Below are 12770 nucleotides of genomic sequence, written 5' to 3'. Positions count from 1 at the left end.
ACAATAGATCACTACTTTACTCCTTTGGACATCTTTATAAGAAGTAAAATATAGTGCTTCACTGTTTGTAGTTAGTATAATGAAGATGGAAACCTGGTAACTTGCCACCAAAGTCCCATAAAGTTTACATAATTTATCCCTGTCCTCCATTTTTTGATTACATTTACATAGTTTGGTGATCAAATCGGAAATATAAGATGCGTGAATTTTACAAATTTTACTTGATCAATGGATCTAAAGCAACCAGTTTATATTTTTATTTGCAGTATTCGAGATACATCCTGCTGGTAGCTGTGAATCAAGATGAAACAGAGAGGCCAAGTGTGACCATGTTCAAAGTTTGTGTCTTTAAAGATCACCAGAAACCCACCTATGTTTAAGGTCGGAGTCAGAGAAAAGAGTTTTGATTATAGAGTGTTATAAGCCAGATTCCTAAATTAGGGGACTAGTTGAGACAACTGTCTCAACTCTGTCCCCTGAAAGTTTACTCTCATAGACTCAAATGGAGTAAAAGTGAAAGCTCTCTGTGTATTGACACAGAAACTCCACCAAAGTAGTTTTAGCTTATTATTTTCGACTCACAACAGGATACCAAGATAGAAAAATCATTTGAAGTCAAAAACACAGCACACACTGTTAAGAGGATGAAAAACCAAACTACACTTTGGAAAAAGTAGATACAAGATGATGTAATAAAGGACTGTTCACTACAATATGTACAGAACTCTCAAATCTCAGCAATAAGAAAGCAATCATTCCAATTTTGAAAAACAAGCCAAAAAAGAACCCAGATACTTCAGCAAATATGTACAGATAGAAGATAAGCACATGGAAAACTATGCTACATTATCACTCATTAGATTAATGCACTCATAGCTCACTGAGCTAACTGCCACATGCCTGTTAGAATGTCCCAAATGTAAAAAAACAAAACAAAACTATGACACTTTCAATACTAGTAAGGATATACAGCAAGAAGAATTTCCATGCATTGCTGGTAGGAATAAAAAATGATACTGCCACATCAGAAAGTGGTTTGGTAGTTGACTTAGAAAGTTAAGCATATACTTATGCTATGATCTAGCCATTTCATTCCTTTGTACTCAAGGGGGATGGGGACACAAGTCCACAAGAACCTGTACACAAGGGTCCATCTTCATAACTGCCAAGGATTTAAAAACTTCACATACCACCAAGAGATGAAGAGCCACACAAAGTGTGGTACATTCACATGGTGGTACACTAATGTACAATAAAAGAAATAAGGTGATACAATCCATGACGTGGACAAATCTCAAATGTATTTTGTTAGAAGGAAGAAGTCAGAGTCAAAAGGGTCCACTACTGTTCTGCTTCCATATATGTATCATTCTAGAAAAGGTAGGATGATAGGGACAGACATCACTTACTAGGTGATTGGCAGGGACAACGGCAAATAGGGGACAGGGCCGGCATTGAAGGAGTGTGAGAGAACTTGCAGACATGGAAACACGCTGTATCTTAATTGGGGTGAATGCAGAGCTGTACAATGTTGCTAATATGTACAGGATGATTTTCTTTTTAAAAGCAAGGACTGCCAAAAATGAATTCTAACTTTAAAAAAAGCCTGCCTGGGCTGGAGATTTAGCTCAGCAGCATAAGCGCCTGCCTTGCAAGCAGGCAGTCATGAGTTTAATCCCCAGTACCGATTAAAAAAAAAAAAATCCCACCAAAAAAAGCCTGCCACACTTATCACAGATGGATAATGCAAATTACTGAGACCTGTGCCCTACTGGAGCTAAAGTGTAATTAGACCAACAGAGTCCAGATGCTGTATACTGTGCCAGACATTGGATATAAAATGTTGAAAAAACATAGACATACTCTTGGCCTTTATGGGGCATTTATCTTGTGGCGATATTAATAAAATCACAGTGAAACCACATACTGTCACAGTTGGTTTATATTTTGAAGAAAGTGTTCTATGAATAAAGTGTTCTATAATTAAATAAGTCTGGGAAACTTTGTACACGGTATCTGTGCCTTTCTGCTTCCCAGTATACCTCATTAAATACCAAAATATCCTAATAATGTGACAGTGACATGTTTATAAGTACATTAACATATTGTGGACCCCAAGAGTCTCTACAGGGATTAAATGCACCCATAATTCAATATTTACTAAATGTGTCTGGTGGTTAAATAATTGACCTGTTAGAATCTCACAGAATACTATATTTAAGGAGATATAGGTATATATAACCATCTTCTAATTTTCATTTATTTTAGTTTCTTTATTAATTTGATATTAACACAAAGAAGGCAAGTCAAAGCCATGAAGGAGGAAAGAATATAGGTTTATTTGATATTTACCTGGTTTTTGAATAAGAGAATGAATCATGAGTGTAAGTGGAGATGTATTTCTGACAATATGGCAACATTTTCAGCCTCAAAATATATTACTGAGACACCAACATGCTTGCCATGAATTGTAAAGAGAAATATTTTTTTTTCTTATGCCACTGAGCTAAATCCCCAGCCCCTGTAAAGAGAAATATTGATTTTTACTAAAGAGGTGATATATTGCAGTATGGAGCCAATGAATATGTGTATGGATACCACTGAGCACAAAGGTTCTTAACAGAACACACATACTCAATGGAGGTCAACCAAAAGAGCTATGTGGACTTGGATTAGAAGTAGAACCATCATTATGTATGTATTATTTATAAATTCAATAATTAAAATTTGAAAATTGTGATACAATTAGGCTGTACTGTCACTTTAACAACAACCAAAAAGGAAATGATAGCGTTTACTAAAATATTTTTTATTCTGCTCATGGCCAACTTTAGGTCTCTTTTTAAATCTTCTTCTCTTTTTCCCTAACCCCTTTATTGTAGTTTCAGTTGAGCTGAAAATTGTTCCCTTCAAAGTGAAATTGTTTTGGAGTTTTCAGCAAATATTGTCATGGTTTAGATATTGAAAGTGCTGATGTGAACACAACAACAATGAAAAGGAGGCCTAGACATTGTTTCTTTCTATCATCCCAAGTGGTTTCTAATTTGTACGACTTGGTTTCAAGCAGAAAACAAATATCCAAAAGATCTCTACATGCATTGATTTCTGTGGTTTGCTTTAATTTGCCCCCCCTGAGGTATTTCATAAGTCATTACAATCATTACAGAAGTTAAATGAAAACAGCCAATAAAAGCCAATTTCTAAAAATTAAAAAGAAAAAATATAATTACAAGAAAATTGCAGAGAAACTATAGTTTGGAATAAATCATGCTGTATAGTTAATTCTAACACCACCCTCCTTTGACATGTAAAATAGTTGGTAATTAGCCAATTTTTCCATCTGGATGTGAAAATACAAATAAGTGTGTGGGCTGCTGTGATTTAATATGTAATATCTGATTTCTCCCTTTGATATTTAGACTTTTTATCTTTTTATCTTATTGATGAAATAATAATGTTATAGGCACACAGTTATATTTTTGCACTAGTTATTAAATACAGATGCTTGGTAAAAGCAAATGCTTTAGCCTATTATAATATATTTAAAATCACTTCAGATAAAGAATAAGGAGATTACAAATGGACTGAAGTAGTGAAGGTCAGAATGAGGATGGCTAGGTTAGAATTGCCTCAAAGGTTAGCCATCTATTTTTATTTCTATGGCATTTTTTGGCCTTTAAAAAAATTAGAACAGTACATGACTTGGATTTTAAATTATCTGAAAGAAAAAGATGGAAGTGTTCATACTTTTCTGTTTTACCTGTACTTCAGTCTATAGACCTCTAGAATTTTTCTGGGGCTCAAAGTACATCTGTGAAAAATTATTTGTAGAAGACAAAATAATGTATATTATTCCTGGTGCACACATTAAATTTATTCTCCGATTAGGCTTACCCCACTTTATGGAATAAAATTTGACTCAAGGGAACAATAAATACTTTAAGCTGATAGAAAATCACTAGCTTGTTGATCAGTTGGAATTGACCAATCTTTAGACAGCTATTTAGTGATCTTTTAGATAAAACAGGTACTTATGTGTTATTTCCTACTAATAAATGCTACATTTCTCACAGACATTATAATACAATTTAATCCAAATAGCACACTAAAGCAAATGGATCTTTGCAAAAACGAACAAATAGACTTACAGAAAGAGAAAAAAATATTTCCCACCTCCTTTTCCAACATTTCAAAACAAAGAGCTAATCTTGTCTATTTAAATCCATGCTTAAAAAGCAAGGAGGAAGCATAATATAGTAGATACAAATTTAAGTTTGAGGATTAGATAGACCTGGAGTCAAATTCTCATTTATGTTTACTAGTTGACCTTGGACAAGCTACTTAAACTCAGTTTTTTCACAAATAAAATAATTCTTGTCTTCATCACAAAAAATTCTTAGCGTAGAGTTGGCATGTACCCTGAGTAAACTGTTATTACTTTTGTTTTACTTTTTCTATGCATGCATAAAAATGTGACAGTTATTGTGTACTGACCAAAACAAAAATTAAATATAATGAAAAAATCAGGACAAAAAAGGCAGCATATTGAGGACAATTGAAGATCTAATTCTTACTTGTGCATGATGTCAACATATTTGTGACTGGAAAAGTAACACTCTTTAGAGAACAAAGATTAGAATTTTGTTACTGTCATTTCAAACCACCTAGAAGAAAGAATTTGGTAGGGAGTGTATACTATGCTCCATCCTACCTTACTCTATACATTTCAAGCATTTTTGTTCAAGGCCTCACTGCCTCTAGCTGTTGTAGATTGCACGATTTTGTTTGGACAGCCTTTCTTGGAAATCCTTAGCCCACTGTCTCCCTTGCATCCTTTCAAAATTGAGCTGGAATGATTTTTCTGCTTGAACTTGTCTTAATGCCCCTGAAAAGTCTCCAGTTTTACTTCATGGCATTCTGGGAGGAGTAAATAGCCAATGCCACGATTAAAAGATTGTTGGGTCCTATAGTAACTTGTCTGCATGTCTTTTATGTTCTCCAAAATGTTATGATTTAATACAATGACATCACTTATCCCCATTCAAGCTATAATATAGCAAAATTGACATTCACAATTTATGCTGTTACGCAAATATGACTGTATTTTAATAGCTAATAGGTATGAATTTTTAAATGGAAACAATGCTAACTATATTTAAAAACATATTTGGAAAGAATCAAAACATATCATAATCTTGATTATTTCATCTTGAGTTTATGACTAGTTTTGTGGTCTACTGGCATTTTTTAATATGATGAATGATTCATTATCTTGTTTGTTTCAAGTGAATATTGATTTTTCTGGGTTCTAATGATCACATTTTAACAGATCACACCTTTAATTAAAGTGCTTTTGTATATTTAATTAAAGTGCTTTTGTATATTTAATTAAAGTGCTTTTGTATATTGTGAATACACTTAACAATGAAAAAATCTCTTAAGTTTATTGAATCAAAATTATACATTTTTCACAGATATCAAAATGCACAAATATGTGCATCTTGTACTGACAACCTAGTAAAATCCTAAAGTGTGGTCCATATTGGCTATTCTTGGCTACCAAAAGGCACAGAAGATTAAAATCAATAATAAATTGTAGATAATAAAGTTTCCTCCATAGGAGTGATGAATTAAAGGACTAGAAGTGAATCGCATGTCAAATATCACTTATTAACTCAAAGAACAGCTTTCTGTCTTCACACCTGGGCCACAGTGGGTGAAAGATGGCTTACACATCTTCCAGTTCCACTAGCCCACAGAACCTTTCATCTAGAAATGTGTTTATCTCATACATATCTTCATCAGTGGACAATCTTTCTCAAGTTTTCCTAACAGACTTCTCCTGGGTCTCTGGCCAAAGTTGGTTCACATGATTTTCCTAAGTCAGTACCTGGTAGAAGTGGTGAAATGATCACCCAGGGCTGACAGTTCAACTTCCAAATGTGTGGGGCTGGGGGGCTTGTCTTTCCCAACAACAGGGACACAAGGAGGAGGGAACCTGCACAACAGAGAAACACGCTGAGAAGAAAGGAACATGGACTTGAGCAGGTAACAACCATATGGTATATGTTTATTTATCTATTGGCTTAGTATATGCTTCTAAAGACTCACTGCTAAAGTAGTATGTTTTGCCTTCATTGTTTAATTACTGTAACCAAAAACCTCTTAAATTTTATATGAATTTTAAAAAAGAAGTCTTTATGATTAATGGCAAAAAAGATTCTTTCAGGCCTACTTCCTCTGTAGAAAATCCTCTGATCAAGAAATAAAATCATAATTAAATTGATTAAAGGTTGTAAAGGTGGACACTTCACGGATACCACCATGGCAGCAAGCATAGTGCTGTATGTGCTAAGAACTCTCCCACAGAAAGGAGAGCAGTTTGATGGCAGGGAAGGAGAGTATCTTTTTTGAGGCTCTCTAGATGATAACAAGGTTCAAAATGCTGTTTTTTAGGCAGATTAGTAGCAGTTTTATAAGTTGATGAGAAACACATCTTTTGAGAGAAAATTGTTAGTCATTTAAAGCCCATTAATTATGTCAAAAATAAAAGAAATAGGCTCAAACTAGCTAAAAATAATGAACATAATCTGTATGAAATGGTCAATATCAATTTCATTCTGTGAGGATTTTAAAAAAAAAGATTTGTATTTATATACTTAGTTAAATTGTAAGCATATAGCTATATAAAATGACAGTTTCACATAGTGAAGTTTTTTGGGAAAATGGAATCTGGGGATTTGAAACAGAAAAACTGACAAGGCTGGACAGGATCCCAAAGAGTCCTTTCCATGAGTCTTTATCTCTAGGCAATCCTTGATTCTTGAATTTGGTTTGTACTTCCACCATAATGCCATTGTAGATTACTTTCATCTTCCGTATTTTGTTTGGCTTCTATTATTACCCATACTCCATGTCATAGCCAGGGTGATCTTTTAAACATGTATTGGTGATTCCCATTATTTGCAGTTATGCTTTATAAAATCAATACAAAGTATAATCCTTTGTACTTATCTGTCTTTCTTATGGGAAATATTAAGATATATTCCTATGAGCCTTTGGTCTCAAAGTTTTTATCGGCCAATCAATACGTAATCTTGCCATGTGATTATTTCTATTCAATGATATCTTTCTTTGACACACATTTCCGGTTCATTGCTCTTGAGTGTATGGCTAACAGTTTCATGATTCATGCCTAGATGAAGCTTATCAACACATGTATCATCTCTGGGAGGCACATCACAGGCTTTCTATGCTGTCCTTCAGCATGATTCTTGGGCGTTTTTTAAACAGTTAATGTAGCAAGAGAAGGCACAATAACTTGCAAGAAATGGGGCACTAAAAAGATCACAAAAAAGTTACCATGAAAGTTGAAATAAAAAGAGTGTCACCTTGTTCTGCTTCAGCTGGGAATGTGTGCATTAAGCAACTCGTTTTTTTCACTCCTCTGTGCCCTGAAAGTGCCCCAAGTACTGATTTGGGGTTTACAGATAAATTTTAGCAAGGAAATGAATTTTCAAATATGGAATCTGCCAATAGGTAGGATTAACCATACTTTGAATCACATGATGCCCTTCCTTACAATCATTAATGATTTCCCTTTTCATTAAACAAAAGTAAATCTCAGATCCTTAACAGTCTCAAAAGGTCTCAACAGCTGGGATCCTAGCCTATCTCTCTGCCTCTCCTCCTACCATATTTCACCTTGAGTTAGCCGTGTGGGGTAGGGAGCCTGTTCTGTGAACATTCCAAATTGTCTTCACCTGCAGGCTCTCACTTAACTTTTTTTATAGCTATTTTCAAAGAAGACAGTATGTTTCTCTACTTTTGTCATCGATTCCAAAGATTTTAGCTTCATGTGCAAACTCAGTCTTTGAAAAAATACTTAGCATCACCCATTTATAGATGCTGAACTAAACACTGAACATAAAATATAATATAATAAAAGCACATTTTAACACTATAAGAAACAGTGGCATTATTTCTACACATTGGGGCTTCCCCACACAGACAACCAAGGTAGAAATTGCCATAAAATGTATGAGAGATGCCAGTTTTCATGATGAACATGGAACTAATTAAAATTACTTTTTAATTTGGTTTCTTTGTCATGCTAATTTTCTCTTTTGAATGACAATGTGAGGAGAAAAAAGGCACAGTGCAATGTACATACAGGGTTCATCCTTAAAAATATTTTCAAGTACAGAAATGTTCTTTCAAAAAGCAGCTATTATTTCCAGGCTTCCACTGCATGTTGAATGGATGTGACAGACATGGTCTCTGACCTCATAAACCATAGTATTTGGTGCCCTCCAGTGGGAGGGTGATTATACATGATTGCATATAATTACACATAATTAATTGAAAAATTGTGGTAAGTGCCAGACAGTAAAGTGCTAAGAGGACATTCATCGGGGAGAGAGCAGGAGACAAACAAAAAATACTTCTGAATTAGAGTCATATTTGTGAGAGTTATCAAAATCCAGGTATGTTTTAAAGCCACCAGAGAGGGTAAATTGTTAATAAACAAGTTTAGAACAGACGAGAATCAAAGGAAGAACTTCTTAGATGTGCACATGAAAGTTGTTGGCGATCAGAAGTACTCAAGAGAGTTGTTTGTAGGCATCTAGCAACTAGATCACAGTATTGTAATACTTGCCTGTTTTAAAACTGTCAATATTCAGTGATACACAGACAGGAAGAAATAGGCCTTCTTATCTATAAGGAGAACATCCACTCATATGCCAGTTCTACTTTCATAAAAATATCTTTGGTAAATTATAAAAATTAATGCAGCTTGTTGGATATGTGTAGTGAGTCAGGTTTGCACCCAAATACTGATATGACGATCATGCTCTTTGGGTGTGACATTACATAGTGGCAGGTGCTAAACCCATTAGGTCATTTTCTTATGGGGTAAAGACAGAGGTTAGAGAGCTTAAGTAATTTATCCAGAAGGTAAAGGGTAGAGCAGGGTGGGTATAGAAGCCAGCTTTTTCACTGGCAAAATCTGGGAAAATTTGCCTATTAGAACAATACATATTAGTATAATTTCTAGAATAATATAAAAATTTGTAAAGCCACACTCATAAAATAAACAAATAAATAGTAGAGAAGAGAAAGCTCTTCTTTTAGAACATATACTAATAAGTGTACCAGGAGCAATGGAGCTAGGAAATCATTTGTCAACTACTATAGTAATAATAGTTTTCAGAAAGGTGGGAGTGATGGAGGAGAAACAGAACATTTACACTGCCACAAAGTATTTCCCTGTCATTAACTTATGACCTACGAAGGAGAAAAGTAACACAAGAAACTTGGTAAGACATATTCTGACACAAATGATCAATACTGACATCATCAGTAAGGCCACCCCCAAAACTGACATTATTTGCCTTGTGCTGCAATGAGAGGATTGGGGTGTCACTGTCTGATATTCCCACAACAGTTGCTTAAGTTGAACCAGTGTTGCACTTGGGGACAAAGATAAATAGAACAGTTATTTTTGTTTTATTCACTGTCCTTCCTAAATTTCCCTACCACAGGGTAAAACTACTCTTCTATGTGGAAATACTTTGCATATCAGTTTCTAATTCATGATTGCTTCTGTTATATAACTGTAGATTTTGTTCCTGTGGTTTAAGGCATAAAATTAATAGTTATCACAGTTTGTCAGCTTCTACACTGTGCTTGATGCTATTGTTATTGCTAATTATACTACTTTAGCTAGGATGTCATATTTGTTGTAATCAGTTATTCTCCCTTCTGTAACAGTACTGGAAAACATCACCACTGCCAAACATCAAAGGACTAAGGGCCAAACAAATACCAACATCTCACCCTTAAGTAATTGGGAAGGCAGGATTTTCAGACAGACACAAACTATAGACTTCCTATACACAGAAAACATCCTTGAGGAACAGAATTTCCCTAGAGAAGACTAGATACTAGTGATATAGTTACTACCACAAAAACCTACAAGGATCAATATAGAAAACAAAATAAAAATTTTTGAAATAGAAAATGACAAGACGCAGAAGCAAAAGGTAGTATCAGACCTGCAGTCCACCCAGAACAAGTCCAGCAGACAGCAAGACAGAGGAAAATGGAAGACACAAACCTGAAGTTACTGAAATGATAAAAATTGAGAGGAACAAATTCATGAACCTATAGAGGAAATCACATCAGAATAATTTCTCAGGTAAAGAAAAAGAAATGTCAATATTCATAAAGGAATTGCTCATCAAATCTAGAGGAGAGAGAGAGATAAAAAATAGACACTAGAAAAAGAATGGAAAGTGGGACAGATAAATAGAGGAAAAAATAGAATGCATGAAAAAGTATTCAAACACATATCCAGGAAATTAAAAATTCCACTGAAAGCTGGCAAAACCATTTGAATTAAATCAAAGATAAACTTTTAGATCTTGAAGATATTATCACAACTAGTAACTATAAAAGGAAAGATCTCTTAAGTATAAAAAGGGATCAATAAATGACAATTCAACAGCTCCATGATGATACAAAGAAAAACAATATAAACTAATAAGTGTCAATCAAAAAGCAGAAGTTAACACAAATAAGATAAAAAGGATTATTTGAAAAAGTAATAACAGAAAAATTACAAACATGGGAACAGAATCTGACATATAGATAAGTGAATCATATAGACTCAAATTAAACATGACCAAAATAAATCTATTCTCAGATATATAATAATTAACATCCCAGAAATTCAACACAAGAACAGAATATTAAAAACAGTCAGAGAAAAGAAACAGATTATCTATCAAGGAAAGTCCATCAAAATTATGGTTCAGACTTTTCAGCATAAACCATCAAATCAAGAGAGCTTGAAGTGAAATATTTCAATTCCTAAAGAAAAGCAGTTTCCAACCTAGACTGATGAACCTGGCAAAACTACTTTTCAAAATTAATAGAGAAATAAGAATATTGCATGACAAAGAACAACTGAATAAACTCAGGACCACAAAACAAATTCTATAAAGAGTACTGCAAAATATTCTAGATAATAAAAACTGACCACAATTCCAAGAACAACAGAAAGAAACCATCTAGTAGGGCGAGCAGCTGCACAGAGGGAAAAAAACAGGGAAGTGGCAATGGGGAAAAAGAAATGACAGAATAAACCAATACATATCTGTTATAACATCAATGTAAATGGTCTGGAATTACCAATCAAAAGAAACATTGAAAGAATGGATCAAGAAACAAGATATAACAGCAGGCTACATACAAGAAATATATTTAACTGAAAAAAAATTCATAGACTGAAAGTCAAAAGATTGAAAACAATATTCCATGCAATAGGAAAGCACACAAAAAGCAGGAGCAGCTATTCTGTTTGCAGACAATGTGACTTCAAACTGGAAATGATCAAAATGGATAAAGAAGGTTGATACATACTTACTATGGGAAAACTTCAAGGGGAAGAGATAACAACCATAAATATGTATGTACCAAATCTTGGTACAAATAAGAAAAATCAAATAAGCAATAATACAACTGTAATAGGGGACCTTAACACCCCATTGTCCAAAAGAGAGAGATCAACTAGACAAAAAATGAGCAAAGAAGTAACAGAACTGAATTAATCCTGTAATCAAATGGATGGACTTGGTAGATGTTTACAGAATGTTCTGCTCAACAGTATCAGAATACACATTCTTCTCAGTTGCACATGGAACATTCTCTAAAACAGGTCATATACTAGCCTATAGAAGATACTTTAGTAAAAGCAAAGGAACTGAAATTATTTCATGCATATTATCTGACCATAGTGCAATGACACTGGGAATTAGTGGCAAAATTCTGAAAAATCTATTATCAGTTAATGAAATTGAAACTGTAATTAAAAATTTACTAGCAAAGAAAAGCCTAGGTCCTGACAGATTCACTGCTGAGTTCTACAAGAAATTTACTGGAGATTTAATGTCAAAACTCCTCAAATTATTTAATGAAATTGAAAGAGAAACAATACTTTCTAACTCATTACTCTATACCGAAACTGGAAAAAGACTGAACTAAAAAGGGGAACTAGAGGCAATCTCCATCAGGAACATAGATGCAAAAATCCTCAGTAAGATACTAGCAAACAGAATTCAGTAAATTGTAAAGAAGATTAAAAACACCATGACCAAGTGAGAATCATCCCAGGAATGCAGGAATAATTCAAAATATGCAAATTAATAAATGTAACATACCATATCAATGGAATCAAAGACAAAAATCATAAGACCACCTCAATAGATGCAGAAAAGGCTTTTAATGAAGTCCAGCACCCACTCATGATAAAAACACTACAGAAAATTGTAATAGGTGGCCTCTATCTCAATCTGGTGAAAGCCACCTATGAGAAACCAACAACCAACATAGCACTAAATGTACAAGAACTGAAAGCATTGACTCTATAATAAGGTACAAAACAAGAATTCCACTATCACCACTCCTATTCAATATTGTTCTGGAAGCATTAGCAAGAACTATCAGAGAAAAAAAAAAGAACAAATAACAGGAATAAAGATAGAAAAGAAGAATTTGAACTATCATTCAAAGAAGACATGACACTCTACATAGAAGGTCCCAAAATTTCCACTAAAACACTTCTACATTTAATAACCAAATTTAGTAGTGTAGTTGGATACAAAGTCAACACTTAAAAATCAAAAGCATTCCTGTGCCCAAACAACAAAGTCATGAGAAAGAAATTAGGGAAACTACACCCTTAATAACAGCATCCAATAAAATGA

General features: G+C 34.0%; 1 protein-coding gene across 5 annotated transcripts in view; it reads right to left on the bottom strand.

Moving 5' to 3' along the window:
* B3galt1 (beta-1,3-galactosyltransferase 1) overlaps positions 1-12770 on the bottom strand; it is a 529565-nt gene that overhangs the window by 216417 nt on the left and 300378 nt on the right. For 2 of the 5 annotated variants that reach the window (XM_063259212.1, XM_063259214.1), the window contains one exon: positions 5891-5998. The exons of the other annotated variants lie outside the window; for them this stretch is intronic. The gene's annotated coding sequence lies outside the window, so the exon portion shown is untranslated. The remainder of the gene's footprint in view (positions 1-5890; positions 5999-12770) is intronic. 5 annotated transcript variants of the gene reach the window in all.

This window comes from Cavia porcellus, unplaced genomic scaffold (genome assembly GCF_034190915.1).
Source record: "Cavia porcellus strain 051 isolate PalLab524CR breed Dunkin Hartley unplaced genomic scaffold, mCavPor4.1 scaffold_12, whole genome shotgun sequence".
In the NCBI taxonomy this organism is placed as follows: Eukaryota; Metazoa; Chordata; class Mammalia; order Rodentia; family Caviidae; genus Cavia; species Cavia porcellus.
Note: the sequence above shows the minus strand (reverse complement) of the source record. Positions and strands in the feature narration are given on the sequence as shown.